This window comes from Bombus pyrosoma, linkage group LG7 (assembly GCF_014825855.1).
Source record: "Bombus pyrosoma isolate SC7728 linkage group LG7, ASM1482585v1, whole genome shotgun sequence".
Taxonomy (NCBI): Eukaryota; Metazoa; Arthropoda; class Insecta; order Hymenoptera; family Apidae; genus Bombus; species Bombus pyrosoma.
The window spans coordinates 19,751,900-19,767,170 of record NC_057776.1 but is presented as its reverse complement, the minus strand read 5'-3'; positions in this window follow the sequence as shown (position 1 = coordinate 19,767,170).

Below are 15,271 nucleotides of genomic sequence, written 5' to 3'. Positions count from 1 at the left end.
GTAGAGCAGAAACGGCGCGGATGACTACGAGAAATAATGGTCAGCGAGTGTGAGAAGAAAACGAAGTGTTAAAAATGAAAACTCGTTTGTACGTTTCCCATGCATGCTCTTACATTCATTTCACTTGCAAATTCTACGATTGATCTTCGGTGTGTCGTCGCGGGGCCGTGCGTGCTCGTCCCAGTTCCATCCTTGAAATTGGGTTTCCGCGTCACGACGGCTGTCACCCGATTGCAAGATCTAAATGATGCACCGGATTAGCGAAAATCAGCTTGTCTTGCCCGTAGATCCGGGCACCCAGATGAGAAATATTAATTGAATGGAGCTGTCTCGCGGGTGTATCTTTTAATCGTGCTTTACAATCGGGCAAACCAACCAATCGTCGACATGTTCGCGCCGTTTTGCAAGCAACGCGGCAAGTAACGCGGTGGTTAACGAGTTCGCCTTGACTTAAAATCCACTTCCGCCAACTAGTTCGCCTGACAAAAAAGAAAAGAAAAAAGAAAAAAAGAAGAAGGAAAGAAAAAAAAGAGGAGTCGAATTATCTTAAATTCCCTGCGATAATTGGGTTAAGCACCGCTTAACCGGCCGCTTAATCGGCCGCTTCTCCCGGAATCACCACGCTGAAGATGCACTTCTTCGGTTGCATTCCTCTGAAATCCAATTTTATCCCGTCGATTCGAAAATGGAGCGCGCAAGACCTTGTCTGGACAACCCGAGCCGCGATGATTTCGCAGAAAAAGGAGTCGAATGCGGTTTTCGACTCCGGCCTGGCAACGATCGAGGCGAGGTCTAATAGAAAATTGAATGCGGTTCGATTATCCTCGGTCGGTAAGCTTCTTATCTATATAGCGAATGGGACGGAGTGGCCCGCTTCCGGAACCACCGAGAAGAAGAATGGTAGGACAAAGCGAAACCTAGCACGACCTCGATGAGAAAATCGGGGACGAAGGTAAGTTCGCTTTTTTGTCGCAAGACCGGTATTAGGAACTTAATTTCAATCCTTGGACGTGAATTTATTGTTCGAAATGGCAAGTGTCCTACCCGAAGTGAGCCGATACGAGCGATGCCTCTGCTAAACGACGTCTTAATTACTTCCCTTCGCGCCCTTCTATGATACGATGGCGATCAAAATGAAAAAGTGGCCGTGTGACTTACAGTGACTGTAATGGTAAACTGATCTGTAAATTGGTGCCATATTTCTTTCGAATTCAGTCTGCGACCATTGGAAGGATAAAATCCTTCTCTTTATTAAGCAGTATGTCGCGAGTTCGTAAGTTTGCACAATCCTTAGGAAAGATCGGTATTTTCGAGTGGGCCGGCTGCTTGGAATTCACGGCCGTTTTATACAGAAGATAAACGAGTCTGATCCGACGAAGGATCACGTCGCATTTTACCAAGATGTCACACGCGTTTCACTCTGGTGGCTTGATCAAAGAAGATCAACTGCTGGATATCCGGGATCTCCGGGATCTTTTATAAGATCGCTGTTGTTAACTTAACGAGTTGCCTTATTTTTAATTAAATCGTCGGCGGGAGTCTCAACCCCGTTGGGAGCGCGAACATTTCCGTGCTCGGAAGAAGGATCGTCGTTCTTTCTATGACGGTTCAATGTCTTATTTTCTTTTTCTTTCTTCTTTCCTCCCTGCTCGTTCTGTTTAGTTGCGTCGAGACAGACATAGGCGGTCTTATCTCATCTCATCCATCTTGCCTCTGAGCCCCTTTATCAAACGGCACTCGTACTATACGTACATAGAATAGCCTAGGTTGCCACCAGCCGTCTTCGAATCCACCACGGGCCAGATCTTACGAACATTAATAATCTTACATCGAGCTGTCTGAAAGGGTTGTGGAAAAGCGCGGGAAAGAGCAAAGAACAAAGTATAGCAAGGTAGCAAACGAGCATATAGTTATGTTTATGGGGAAGAAAAATGTATCAGGAGACAAGAAGCAAGCCTTTAACGCGTATATTTATGTCGGCAAAAAAGAAAGTTTTTCTACAACGCCTCTTTACCATACACGGATGTTGCTTGTAGTTCTGCTCGCTACCGACTATGAAATTTCCATGGCAGGTTTATCGATACGTCGCCGATATGGATCGTGATATAAATGGCACCGTTTACGCTCGCGAAACTTTAAAACTCGGATATGTACGGAGCATCAGCGCGCGACGATTCCTAATAATCCGGTCTGGATCCTTGAGAAGCAGCTAGTTGCAACTTTCTCAAGAAGATAAATATTGAATGTGTTACAGGAATCGAGTGGAAAAGTTAGGTGGTAATTGAATACAAGTATCTGGCGTGCATTACCGTGTCCGGGAATAAATCTGCAAGTTTAAACGTTGAAAATGCAGGTTTCTCCCGAACGCTGATATTTTTTCGGACATTTTATGTTCGTAGGGGAAACGCGATCGAAATTAGAAGTTGGAATATGTATCCGAGTATCCCGAGAACCTTAACGACGAGACGAGACGAGACGAGACGAGACGATACGAGACTTTTAATTCCTCCTGTTCGTAGATTTGCGCCAAGTTTACCGCCTTAACTGGCTAGTAATAAGCGCGATCGTAAAATGTAACAGGCACTAAAGCGGACCGGAAGTCGTTGATCGATTGCGCTGCATCGAATCGTAGAGTTTCGTGCGACGATATCGCATGCTGGCTCGCGATAGGCGATAGGCGATAGGCGATAGGCGATAGGCGATACACGATACGAGATACGCGATACGCAATGAAAACTCTGGGATAGGTGTTCTCTCTGTTTGTCGGTTGTGCAATAATCAACGGTGATATATCGTGCCGCTTCGTAGCTCACATTCACCTTTGGTCGACTTTATGACGGTTTAATGAAAAATCGCGGCGATCCTTCACAAACCGCCATTGCGCGAAATTTCGCTGAAATGATTTATCAAAAACGGCCCGAAGGGATTTTGTGCCATCGAAACAGGTTTTCGATCGCGAATATTTCCAAGCTTATCCAGAAAAATTTCGTCGCACGCTACGTTCGTTCGATGTTGCCGCTTTACGCCGGAACTTGTACTTGGAAAGGGCGTTCGCTGTAAGAGCTGCACGGCTTTTTTAAGTGGATTATTAAAAGAATAATTTCTTTGTTGACGAAGGCATGATAATAAAGTCGCTTTGTGTCCTTTCAAGCGGAACATCATATTCTTTTCTGTCACTACACGATGGCGGACTTTATGAGGCCGCGCTTTTCAGAGCTCGTGAACAGCTTTCTGCTTTGAAGCAATAAAAGCTGCCGTAAAAACTTTTAAATACGTTTTATTCGACCGGCCATACAGGCCACTGTTATACTTACGCCCGTGCAGACTGGAAAACAGACAGATTCTTGAGAAACGTGCGTTTCCATTTCCTTTATGAAACTCGCGTAATTAGTCGAAGATTACGAGGATACAGACAATCGCGCTCCAATGAATCGTAACTCGCTTTCTGTTTTGTTCCGTTCGTATTTCTGTCGTTCGAAAGTTTCCTAGATGCCATTCAAAAGGATAATATCAACGGGAATTTCGTGGCGGCCGTTCGACGAAAGACAAAACGAACATAGAACGTAGAGGATTGAACGCGAGAAAAATAGCCGCTCGCAATAAGACAAGTCCCCTTCGCCGTAGGTACAAGAAAGTTTGAGAAGAAACCCGACAGAATTACGCGCTATAAATCGTTGACTATTTATTGTTTCTCGAGTAACTGCTTTGAAAGTTCGTGACGCGGCCGTGTATTCGATCGAACGCGCAACTTTCATGCACCTTTTAGAACGTGGCGTTCTTTTTTCTGTTCTTTTTCTTTTTTCTTCGATGAACGATATTTAAGAGGTTTGCACGAGAAATTTACCCCCAAAATTAATCGCCATCGAGCGCAATCGATGAGTTATCGTGTGCTTAATTCGTCCAAATGTTGTTGCGTCACGCCGTAAAACGGCCGATCGTTGCTCGTGAAATCGTGTTTATGGTTTTAATTGTCAGCAACGTACTTTGAAATGCGCACGCACGAATGAAAAACAACGTGGGCGCGTTTCATCCCAGCTCTACGTCTCTTCCCGTTTATGTTACATTTTATTTTACATTTTTTTTTTTTTTCTTTTCTTTTTTCAGTTTCAACGCACGCGTAGTCCAAAAGGATTTTTAAATTGCTCCCAGCGAAGGGAAAATATAACTGGCAGTTTTAATACGTATACGGGGCATTTTTAATAAAGTTTCCAGCACTTCGAATCGTTTTACGAATTTCAAAATCGACGATGATTCCACTTTTCTCGTCGATATCGTCACGCTTATCGAAACGCGTATCGCGTTGATGTCAGAAATGTAGGTATTCTTTACACGTGAAATTTCCAATCGAAGCTGAAAGTTAATTGAAAGCAAACATTATCCCGTGGGGGTATAAGAAGAAGTAGGTCATTACGTTTACGAAAGAAAGGAAAGCATAGAGGAAACGACGGAGAATTAATTGCGTGACATTGCGATTATGTGCGTGATATGTGCGGATATATGTGACTCAAAGGATTCACGTTCTTCTCGACATAGATTCGAAGGATATTAACGTGGGCAAATATTAAACACGTTAGACTGGCTCGTTCAAAGCGGTTCCGTTAGTTTCGATCGAAGGGCGATTCGAAATGTTCGAAACGTCCATCTGCGAATCCATCTGGCTTGGTCAAATCAACGAGTTACGTGAAAAGCTCGATAACCTGCACGCTAAACGTTATGGAATCGAAACTGAAACCTGAAATCGACGTCTCACGTTGAACAAAGGTAATGAGAATTTATTCCGTCGAGTAATCTCTCAGGGTTTTTCGGGTCGAAATGAATTTCTTTAGGAGCAGACTTTGTGGTGGGGAGTCTGCTCGATCTGAAACAGACGGCAACACAAGACCTCAAACAGTGACTTCCGAAGGAAGAACATTGTCTCCTGGTGAAAAGAAAGCCGAAGTGAAAGAAAGATGGCCGCGACGAACGAATTAACGTAGGTATATATTCGAGCTGGCAAGATGGATTGATGGGTCGAAAGAAATGGTGTCGACGCGGGGCAATCGGTGGACGGGAGGGGGGAGGGGGGGACGGGGTAATACGCTCGTAAGTAGACAATGGGATTCCATTATCTCGGGCCAGGCTGCCTCGATAAATATCGTACGAAGTTAACGAGCTCGCTAACGATTTACGCGCTGCGAACAGGAAAAACGAGGCGAGACAACAGAGGCAAAAAAGCGACGCTGGAAAATAGACGCTGCTAACGAAACGTTTTCACTTGTAATTTCCTATAGGAGTGCATTAAACGAGTCAACGTGAAAGGAACGAGCGAAAAAGAGAAGAGGGGACGTAGCGGCGAAGACGAAGAGACGGAAACTGAAACTACGAACGGGCAGAAACTGAAGCAAGGAGGGAGAAGGAGAGAACACAATTCCGTAAATAGTATCGTCGTTCGAAATAGACACCGAGGTTCGACGCAGCAAGAAATTGGGGAAAGGAGAGAGTTGGAGAACGTCGGAACAAAGGGGAGCGATGGGAATAGAGGAAAAAGGGTGAGAACGGAAGAGGACAATAAAGAAAACGAAGGGAAACAGGGGCGGGGGGGGGAGGAGAAGGCGGAGAAACAATCGAGAAATAAGATAAAGATGAGCTTTTGTCTTCCGTAAGAGAACAAATCTAACTTGTCCCGGTGTCGAAAGGAGTTGGTGGCGGGCTTGGCCGAGCTCAGCCCTGTCCGCTCGTCGCCTTCGACTCCGTCAGCCACGGAATTTCCAACGGCTTCGACATTGATTGCACCCCGGAGCGAATTGCATCCGCAGGCTGGGCACTGATCCCCGACGAGGCAACGGAACATCGAGGCGCAACGGTGAAATTGATGACGATGAGCATAAGCCGAGCTCCTTGGCGCAAGCCGAACGCGAAACGAGCCAGTTGCCGGCCGCCTACTACTTTCCACCGGTTCCAGATAAATTCTTGTAAATCAATTCGCCTGCCATAATTTTAATCAAGACACGCGACGCCTGCGACAAGCATAAATTGCTGCAGTCGTCGTCCTGCTTATATCAGTTTCTTTCGCGATGAGAAGGCGCGCGAGTACGCCAAATGGCAGGATCGTGTGTAAATTGAAGCCGCTTCTCGCCCGTGATACTTATTGTTAGTATTAATAACCGTAGTAACTTAATCGATAAATGATATTGCAGTGGTCGTTGGTTTCCAGCCCGCAGAAATTCACCGTTGGCCACGGCCGTTCCAATGCCGACAATAACGATATTAACGCGACCACGGAAACCTGAAATCAATAATATTATCATAATTAATTACGGCGAATTCGCGTTGATCAACGATTCCGCTAAGAATTAATTGGAAACACCGCGAACTAGCGCTCGATCGCAGCATAAATTTCCGGTTGTGCTTTAAACGGAGCAGAATATGCTTTGTTCCGTGATGACGTATTCACTTGCGATAATGAACAGTTCGTGAACTACAAACTATTAAACGAATCGAATAAGGTGGATAGAAGATTAAATCGATCGATTCGAAAGGAGTATCGATTTCAGGGGGAATGGCATATACGTAGTCGCATTTTCTACCACTTTGTTTTTAAGAAGGTGGACGAAGACGACGGTTTTCTCTGTTCTAATTGTAAGTTTGAGGAAAGCTTCTCGGCGCCGCCATTTCGGTGTACGTACATGAGAACCGCCATTTTATGTAAACAATTCTTGCGCCTACCTTATCGATACAGGTCCGAACAACACGATAATGCCATCTTACAGTGAAATGAAGAGATCACACTTCAGGGAAGTGCTACCATCTGGTGTTAAAGGCCTCGATCGTTCCAAGAAGACGTTCAAAGGCAAACTTGTCGCACGAAGCTTCAGAAATTATCGAACTTTCGGTTTCGTTCACGTAACACGAACCAACTCGTTCTTTACCTTTTCTTTCTGTTAGTATCGCGAGACATTTTCTTCGCTGGAACAATTTTGGATCGGATATCTCGAGATTTAAAGATGCTCATTCTGAAGAATTTATACTACGTTGAAGTTTGGAGCAACTTTGTCGGTAAAGCGGCGAATAAACGATACAGGCCGCCAGCTTGTACGTTTTAATTGCTTTTCCAATAAAGCGAATTAAATTCCTCGAGCATAGCGTACGGTGTACAAATAACGAAACTTGGATGTCTTTCTCCGAATCTACGTACATAGCGCAACCAGCTATGAAGTAACCGTAGCAAAACCAAACGTCCTAGTTTATCCGAATCGGGGGAACGGTTGTAACGAACGCGTATCTCTTCAGCGTGGCTTTTGTTTCTGTTCGTTTCTCGATCGTCTGACTCGTTAAACATACTTGCGGCGCACAGGCGTATATAAATATTTCACAACGTTGAAACCAGTCAAGCACTACAAAATGATCGGCAAAGATGCTACTTGAACGGATATTCTAGTGTCTATAGTGTACTCGAGAGTTACCGTGCAAATGTCAAAACCAGAGATCCAATAATAACGTCGGAGCCTACTTTACAAGATTCAGACCCGTTTCAGCCGACTCCGAGCGGCAACGAAGCTCCAACTCTGACCTCGAACAGTAATAGGACTCCCATTATCGAGGTCTTCCACTAGATCCAGACTTGTTCCCACTCCAGGGGCAAACATTGAAATAATGGTGTCCGCTGAAGTTTGACGTTATCGCGTCATCGACGCGACGGTAATCTAGGAAACTCGAATCGTCCTGCTGAACCAAGGCGGAAAGGGAAAAAGGAAAGGAAGATCTACTTCGGCTACTTCGTAATTTTTCTTGCTTGTAAAGTTACTACCCCGTAATGGTGGGTAGGGTAGCAGCCGTTAGCGTTGGCTCGGCTGCGAGGGAACACGAATAATGGACCGTCTCGGGCGAGCTGGTAAAAATGTATCCGACGCGATCGCGAGAAAAACTTTGAAAAACGAAGACTTATCCATGGCGCGAAGGTGAATCAGCCCGTAGGCGTAGAAGCGTATTCGCGCATACCGTTAAGAAGCAAGGATTTACGAGGCTGCTTGGTCGCGTCCGCGTTCTTGAAAGCTCGAACTTTGTCAAATATATTAAAAGCTGTCTGCCAACTGGCGAGCTCGACAAAGATGTTTTCCCCCTTTTTCCTGCCTCTCTCCGTGTCGCGTCGCACACTTCACGCCTTTGTATACACGGCACCGTGGTGCTTCCATAGGCGTAAACCGTCGGCAATACCCGCGGCAGTTTCTTCCCTTGGCCAACGAGACGATCCGCGAACGACTTTCGAAAAACTTTCGAAGAACTTACACACGACTTAGCTCACGTTTTCGTAATAACGTGCATTTAATGGAGAACCGCCGTGACAATTAATAATCGTAATCGTACACTCTTTCCTTTTGTTTGTTTTGTTATCGTGTCGTACGTCGATAGAAAACTGGCGACCCGCTACCGTGATGAGACTTGCTTTCGTCCCTTTTCGCTTATTACCACTCGCTACTCCGTTATTCCTCGTCTTTCACCGTCCCATTTTCCATACTTTTCCCGCGACAGCATTGAACTTGGCTTTCCAAACGTCGACCTTTCACCGAGTCCAACCGCTCGCTCTTTTTCATCGCTGTTATTCGTGATGTACGATTCAGCCAGGCTCATCGGGACACTCGATCCCCGTAGAGTTACTCGAATAACTCTACTTCGGGGAATTATCCGAGGCTAGCCGCTTCTCTCTCGCGATCGCTATCGCGTGGAAGTGGTGACGCGCGAATTCAGATCGAATTTCCCGTTCACGGAACCGTTCAATCAAGCGAGCGAACATGCAGCACGCAGCCCGCGTCAGCGTTCGAGCAAACGGCAACGGCAACTTCTCGTTTACAGATGTTGCAAAGTAGAAGCGTCCGAGTCGATGCAGTTAGCCGACGCCCTTGCCGCGTACGTGCACGAGAGAAAGCAGGTGAAAGAAGAGAGGTCGAGGACGTCGTTGGAATAGCAATGTCGGCCGTTTTCACCGATCCGCCCACACGATGTGTTCGCTTTCCCCCTTGCAACGCCATATCTTACGCCATATCGGTTCGGCGCGGTGAGTTTATATCGCGAATAGCGCGGTGGCCGCTTCGAAGGCATTCACCGAAAGAAATCAGCATTTCCGAGACACGTTCTTTGTCTCTGGTTCGGCGCGTGATGTCGCGATATACGATAAAGGGACAACGTTAGCGAGGGCTGATTCGTAATAGAAATTCGTGAGAAATTATTTCGTTAACAGGCGAGATTAGAGATTAAAGATTTGAAATTACACGTTGAACGTGTTGCAAGGGGGCTGTTCATTCGTGACACTTGGAACTCATTTACAGGCTGTGCAAGACGCGATAAGGCATTTTGGTGAATGTACGTTGAAGTTGCAACGGCGACGGAGAACGCATTTAGCAGACATGCTAAACATATTCTCGTGTTTGCTGAGAGTATACTCGACTGAAACGCTGCTGAAACGTATAATTCCTGTTAATTAGCAATTAAAGCATCGGAACTGTAATAATCGGGGGAACGTGGAGACCGGCGAAGGAACAGATCGATCACCATCTAGTCGCGTCGCAACTCCCAACAGATGGCTTTCTTTCCGTCGACTTCTCCGACAATAACCGTGCCAACTGGTATACCGAGATTACGCGGCCAGCTAGTCCGTTTATCTCGTCGCAGCGACGTCGTTAGTCCTCTCGCGAGAAGCGAAGATTGATGAAGCGTGTAAGGGCGTCGGCTCGCACTCCAGTAGCTCTCTCTCTCTCTCTCTCTCTCTCTCTCTCTCTCGCTTGCTCGTTCCCCTTCTTTCTGCCTTTCTCGCCCCTTTCTTCGATGCTGGTTTTTCTACCGATTCGTTTTACTAGCTAGCGACATTACTATCCCGAACCTCTCGTTCGACTCGCCCTCCACCAGCTTTCCACGTCGTCGACCGGGCTCGTGGTCGTTCTTTACTTGCCACCTGTAATTTGTGGTTACTCGAGTTTGATTCCTCTCGGATCGCTTTTATCCCGGCGAACGCCGTCGCGTTCATCCCCTGCCGATCGATACCGTACTTCCATGCGAAATCTATCTTTCAGCTGAAACGCGGCTTGTGAATTTTTTACGGCTCTTTCCCTCTATCTCGACCCTTCACGCGCTCCCTCCATTTCGACGGCGATTACTTGGTAATCACGGGGCGACGCCTGATGGATATCTCGCGATAATTAGTCGCGTCGATTTCCGATCGTCGGTCTGTCTGGACGAGCGCCATTTCGATGAAATGACATTGCAGGCAAACGAATTCTGGCGTTACTTTTTTTTATGAACCAGGTATATCTGACGGGGAATCAGATAGGGCACGAGAATATTCTCATGTATCCGCCGTTACGTTCACGCTGTTTCACGAGCCGAGGTATTCTATCTCGATCGGATTATACCGCTTTAAAATAACCTGGCCCTGACGGCTGTTGGATGGTCGATAATCGCGGTAATCGTTAATAAAGTTGTAACCTCGTTGTCCCTATTCTCGAGTATTTATAACTCTGTTCGAGGATCTTTCGTTTGAAAAATTCTGCGCATTTCCGGATGAACGGATGCCGAATTTCGATCGTCTGTCAGTCGGAATGATAATCGCGTGTGTGGCGCTCCTAAAAGGAGTTGCACTGAATATAAGGCAGCGGCTAACCGAGCCAAAGCCCCCTATGAGACGTCCAAAACATATGTACGGTGAAGGAAAATTACGTTACACGGGGCTATCGCGTATTTATCTGTCCCGATGACAGCATATAAGACATCCTATTTACTCGAAAGCCGGCAATTGTGTCGCGATGTCGGGGCAAAAATATATTCAAAATGGCTGGCTATCGAATTCCGATCAAGAGGATTAGGGTTAGGGCTAGGGTTAGGGCTAGGGTTAGGGTTAGGGTTAGGGTTAGGGTTAGGGTTAGGGTTAGGGTTAGGTTTGAGCCGCGCGACATTGGCTGACGGGACAATAGACGAACCGAACGCTATTCCGCGATCAACCAATTGATAATCGCGTCCAACCAAGGAGCTACGAGTCCAGATGGAGGAGAATAGGCTAGTAGGTAAACAGTATAGCCTACAAGAACGTTGCCGGAAGGGCGTCCATGTATCGAGGATAAATCGAAGATCACGTCGCGACGCGACGCGACGACCATCGCGCGTCTCCTAATGGCATAGCCGGCATGTAACGCACGTATTATAATAAATTCCAGGCTACCTGATTATACGTGACTACGTCAAGCGAGCGGCGGCAGCGCCACCGCCAGCACCAAGTAAATTTGAAATCTGTCACGTGGTTGAATAACCGTAATCAGGTCGGCTGAAAATCGTTCACCACGTGACCGTATTATACGAATCGATTTTGCGCCCGTTTGCACACATTTGCTTTGACTTGCACGTATACCAGAGATTCGCGTACCGTTCGTTTCTGTGCATCTACTACTAAACGGAGTTTAGATGACGAAACGAGAAGCTTATCGGCGGAAAAGCGTTATCCGCGCGAGCCCAGAGCCTGGGGATCCGCTGCTTCTCGACGGTCCTTGAGGCAAACCGTTCTCTTCGGGATCCTCTGACCCAATTCAAGCACGTTGCCAACTGCGTCCGTTCGACCACGCTTTCCAACGGGCAACGGTCTACGATAGCGTTCTACTTTGGCGAGTAGAAACCGATGGACGCGTACTTGTCCATCTCCTCGTCCACAACCGGCCAGCGTGACCGTTCTTCCCTATCGTCGATTTGAAATCGCGGCTACGTAGTCGAGCTCACGGCCGCGAACAAATCCGCGTAACTCGGTCGAAAACTGCGTTGTGTGTCGCTTTCACTGTTATTTCACCACGAAAACGATCTGCCTTTCCGTTTGCTTACTCGCTTTACTTCGATACTTATGCGCCAACCATTTCCCTCTCTGGCTCGTCGAGTCCACGATTTACCGGGTTCCAGAGGGTCGATCGAACGAGAAAAGGAGATTTCTTTTCTTCGACCACTTGGCGACGAAAGTGTTATCGAGGCCTTCCGGCCGATAAGAGGTTTTTATTATTGCCGCTCGGTTACCGAGTAACTTTGGTCGATCGTAAACGAGGCATTTTGGAAGAACTGGTGGTCGGCGATCTCGAAATTTTTACAACGCAGCGTGCAAGTTTTCTTCAGTCGCGTGTAAAAACTTGCGTTTTACAACCGTGAAGCAAGAAGGAAACCGGATCTAGGAAAGTTTGGCACTCGGTCGTTCGTGTAATAAGATATTTTTATTCCCTTTTATTTTCGGGGTTAGGTATTACGCGGGGCCATTTCGAGCGTTTCGTTTTGAACGAGTCGGGATGCGTTCGACGATTCGTTAGTTGAGCCTCGCGTCGGAAGCGATTCCTTTTGGTTCTTCTCCTCTGTTTTTTTTTTTTTTTCTTTTTTCTTTTCTCGCAGTCGCTTCGTTAGTAGGCGAAACTAGGACGCGCGGTCGTATTTGCCACGAACAGATGCAACGAGACGTTTCGTTGCGACGCGAAAGCTGGCCCGACACAAGGCGAACAGAATTAGTAATTGCAAGCTCCGCCTGGCAAATTCTATGTGTTTTCAAGGAACACTACCTACGACAGATTTTCCGGTGTCAAGAAAGAAAGAAAAAAAGAAAGCTTCGCGTTCCACGGACGATCGATAAACCTATGAAAACGATACGTTACTTGACTTTCTTCTCGCGGCATCTAACCAACGTTATACCGTTTTTAACGTCGAGCCGATAAAAGTCGTTGCGTTCCCGTTTCGAAATCGTCGAGAAATCGAAACGCGAGCTTTTCAAGCCTTAACGAGGACGAGCATTTCAATAACGGAAATCTGGTACACCGGAAACCAGAGGAACAACGAAAATCAGTAGATTTTGGGATAATGCTTCCGCTCGGAGGACGTCTTGCTCGAAATCATTAAAACTTGTACGAGACGTCTTCCAGTCTAGGCAGCGTATTCATCTTTGAATAATTTCAACCGTCTTTGACGCGCCCAACGTTGAAGGTAACGCGGTAAATCTGAAAGCTACGGAAACGGATCAAAGCTGGCGCTGATGATATCCGGCGCGAGCGACCGAAGCCGGGTTGTTAAATGTAACGAATATTCGACTGTAAATAGTGTAAATAGTGTAAATAGTGAAATCTACAGCGGAACGATCATAATCTTTTGGATGCGTTGCGATTCTTCGAATGATTCAATTTCGAGAAATAGTTTGTTTATCTAAAGAAGACTATACGCGACGATCAGATCCGCGAATGATTAGAAAACGTGGCGATGATGGGTGTAAAATGTAGCGGTTCGAATAGGTGTTACTCGATTGGGAACGTTTCACACAGTTGCTTGCTGGTCGGCGAATCCGATATCACGCAGATCTGCCGTACGCGAATAAAATGTATAGCGCAGAAGGAATCATTGTCGTTTGAATTGCACCCACTCGCGTCGCCTCTATCCGTCCCGAGCGCATTACTCCGGTGCGAAATTCCGGCGGATGTATCTGGTAGGGTTCACGAGTAACAAAGTTGTTGATGGAACTTGGCAAGTCCCCATGGGCGATACCACGGTTTCAAACTGTCAGGATGGGGAGGTTCGTCACGAAACTGCTGGTTACGTTTCGTCCGTCCTGCGCGACGCCCTCGGAATGCCGTTCGTTGCTCCGTTCGAAGCTCGTATCGCCGCTTTTCATGCTCGCGGAGTTTCCAACCTGCCTTCCATAATGCACCGTTTCCATCTTCTGCCGGTGTGTATTAATTATTCTTGACATCGACTCGATCCCGCTCTCTTTCCCTCCCTCCGATGCTTCGTTAAGCTTCCGTGCAAACGAACCTGCCGCGAATCCCTTCGTTCGTTCTTCCGATCGCTTCGATTCATGGATTCGCCCAACACGCTCCAGCTGCGGCAACCCCGAAATTCTTAAACAAAGGGGTGTACCCTTCGCCAAACAACAGATCAACGACGACACCATCTCGGTTCTAGTAAGAGGACATGATTACACAGTGACGTATACAAAAGCGCCAAAAGAAGAGATCATTAGCCATCCGTCGTAAACTCACTCTCTGCGGAACAAGCTAATGACATTCGACGAAATATAGCCAAGAACTTGCGACAGGACAAGAGCCATACGTTCAATTTGACGAAACAGGAACTACATTCCCTTCGACGGATGAACGAAAACGAAGACGTAATTGTGTCACCAGCTGACAGAGGCAATACTATTATATATAGTATTACGATATAGTATATAGTATATAGTATTACGATTAGTTGCACCAGCCTCTTAAACGACAGCTCGTACAAAAGAGTGAAAACGGACCTGTCACCGCAAAAGCACAAAATCTCATTAAGAATTGCTCTCTGTCGGAATACATTGAGAACAGGATTACACCCAGAAATCCCTTACATGCAGATCCATCGTCAGTGCCATAATTTCTCATATCCAAAATATTCTCGCAAGTTTCGAGTGCAAGAGTGCTCATTCTCAATACCTTCGACATCGTGAAATCCCTCCCACACTTTCCATCCGATCTAGTGGACATTGCCTAGCCAGTTCATATTTCTCGGTAAACGACAAATTTTACGAGCAAACATCAGGAACCGCTATTGGCTCGCTTGTATCACCCATCATCGCCAATATCTTGACGGAACATTTTGAAACACAGACCCTCAGAGAGACCTGCAAGAGGCCAACAATATAGTACCCGATATGCAGATGATAGTTTTGTTATCTGGCCACACGCACGTGACGAACTATACCTATTCTCAAACTAACTAAATAACTAACTAAACGCACAACATGCAAATATCAAATTCACTATGGAAGTCGAACAAGAAGGAAAGCTACATTTCCTCGATGTCCCCGTTTGCAAGAAACCCAACAACATACTAGGACACGAAGTCTATAGAAAACCGACCTGCACCAACAGATACCATCACACATGCCAGAAACAATCTGTCATTCACTCGCTAACATACAGAACTATCAAAATTTCGGACAAAACGTATCAATAAAAAGAACGGAATACGACGAGGAATGTCTTACTGCAGAACGGATACACTGGCAGATAAATTAACCGTACCCATCAGAAACACGATACCCATCACAAGAACAAGACCCGACTTACATTGCCGCACTATCGTACCTACATTCAAGGAGTCGTGGAACAAATAGAAAGAATCCTCAACGAACATAATATCAGAACCGTTTTCAAACCACTCGGATCGGACCATTCCAGGAACTTATAAGATTTCTTGCTCCTGCGGGAAGGTGCACATTGTACATAGGAAAACCTGGGAGAATAGTCAGTCAAGGAACGAA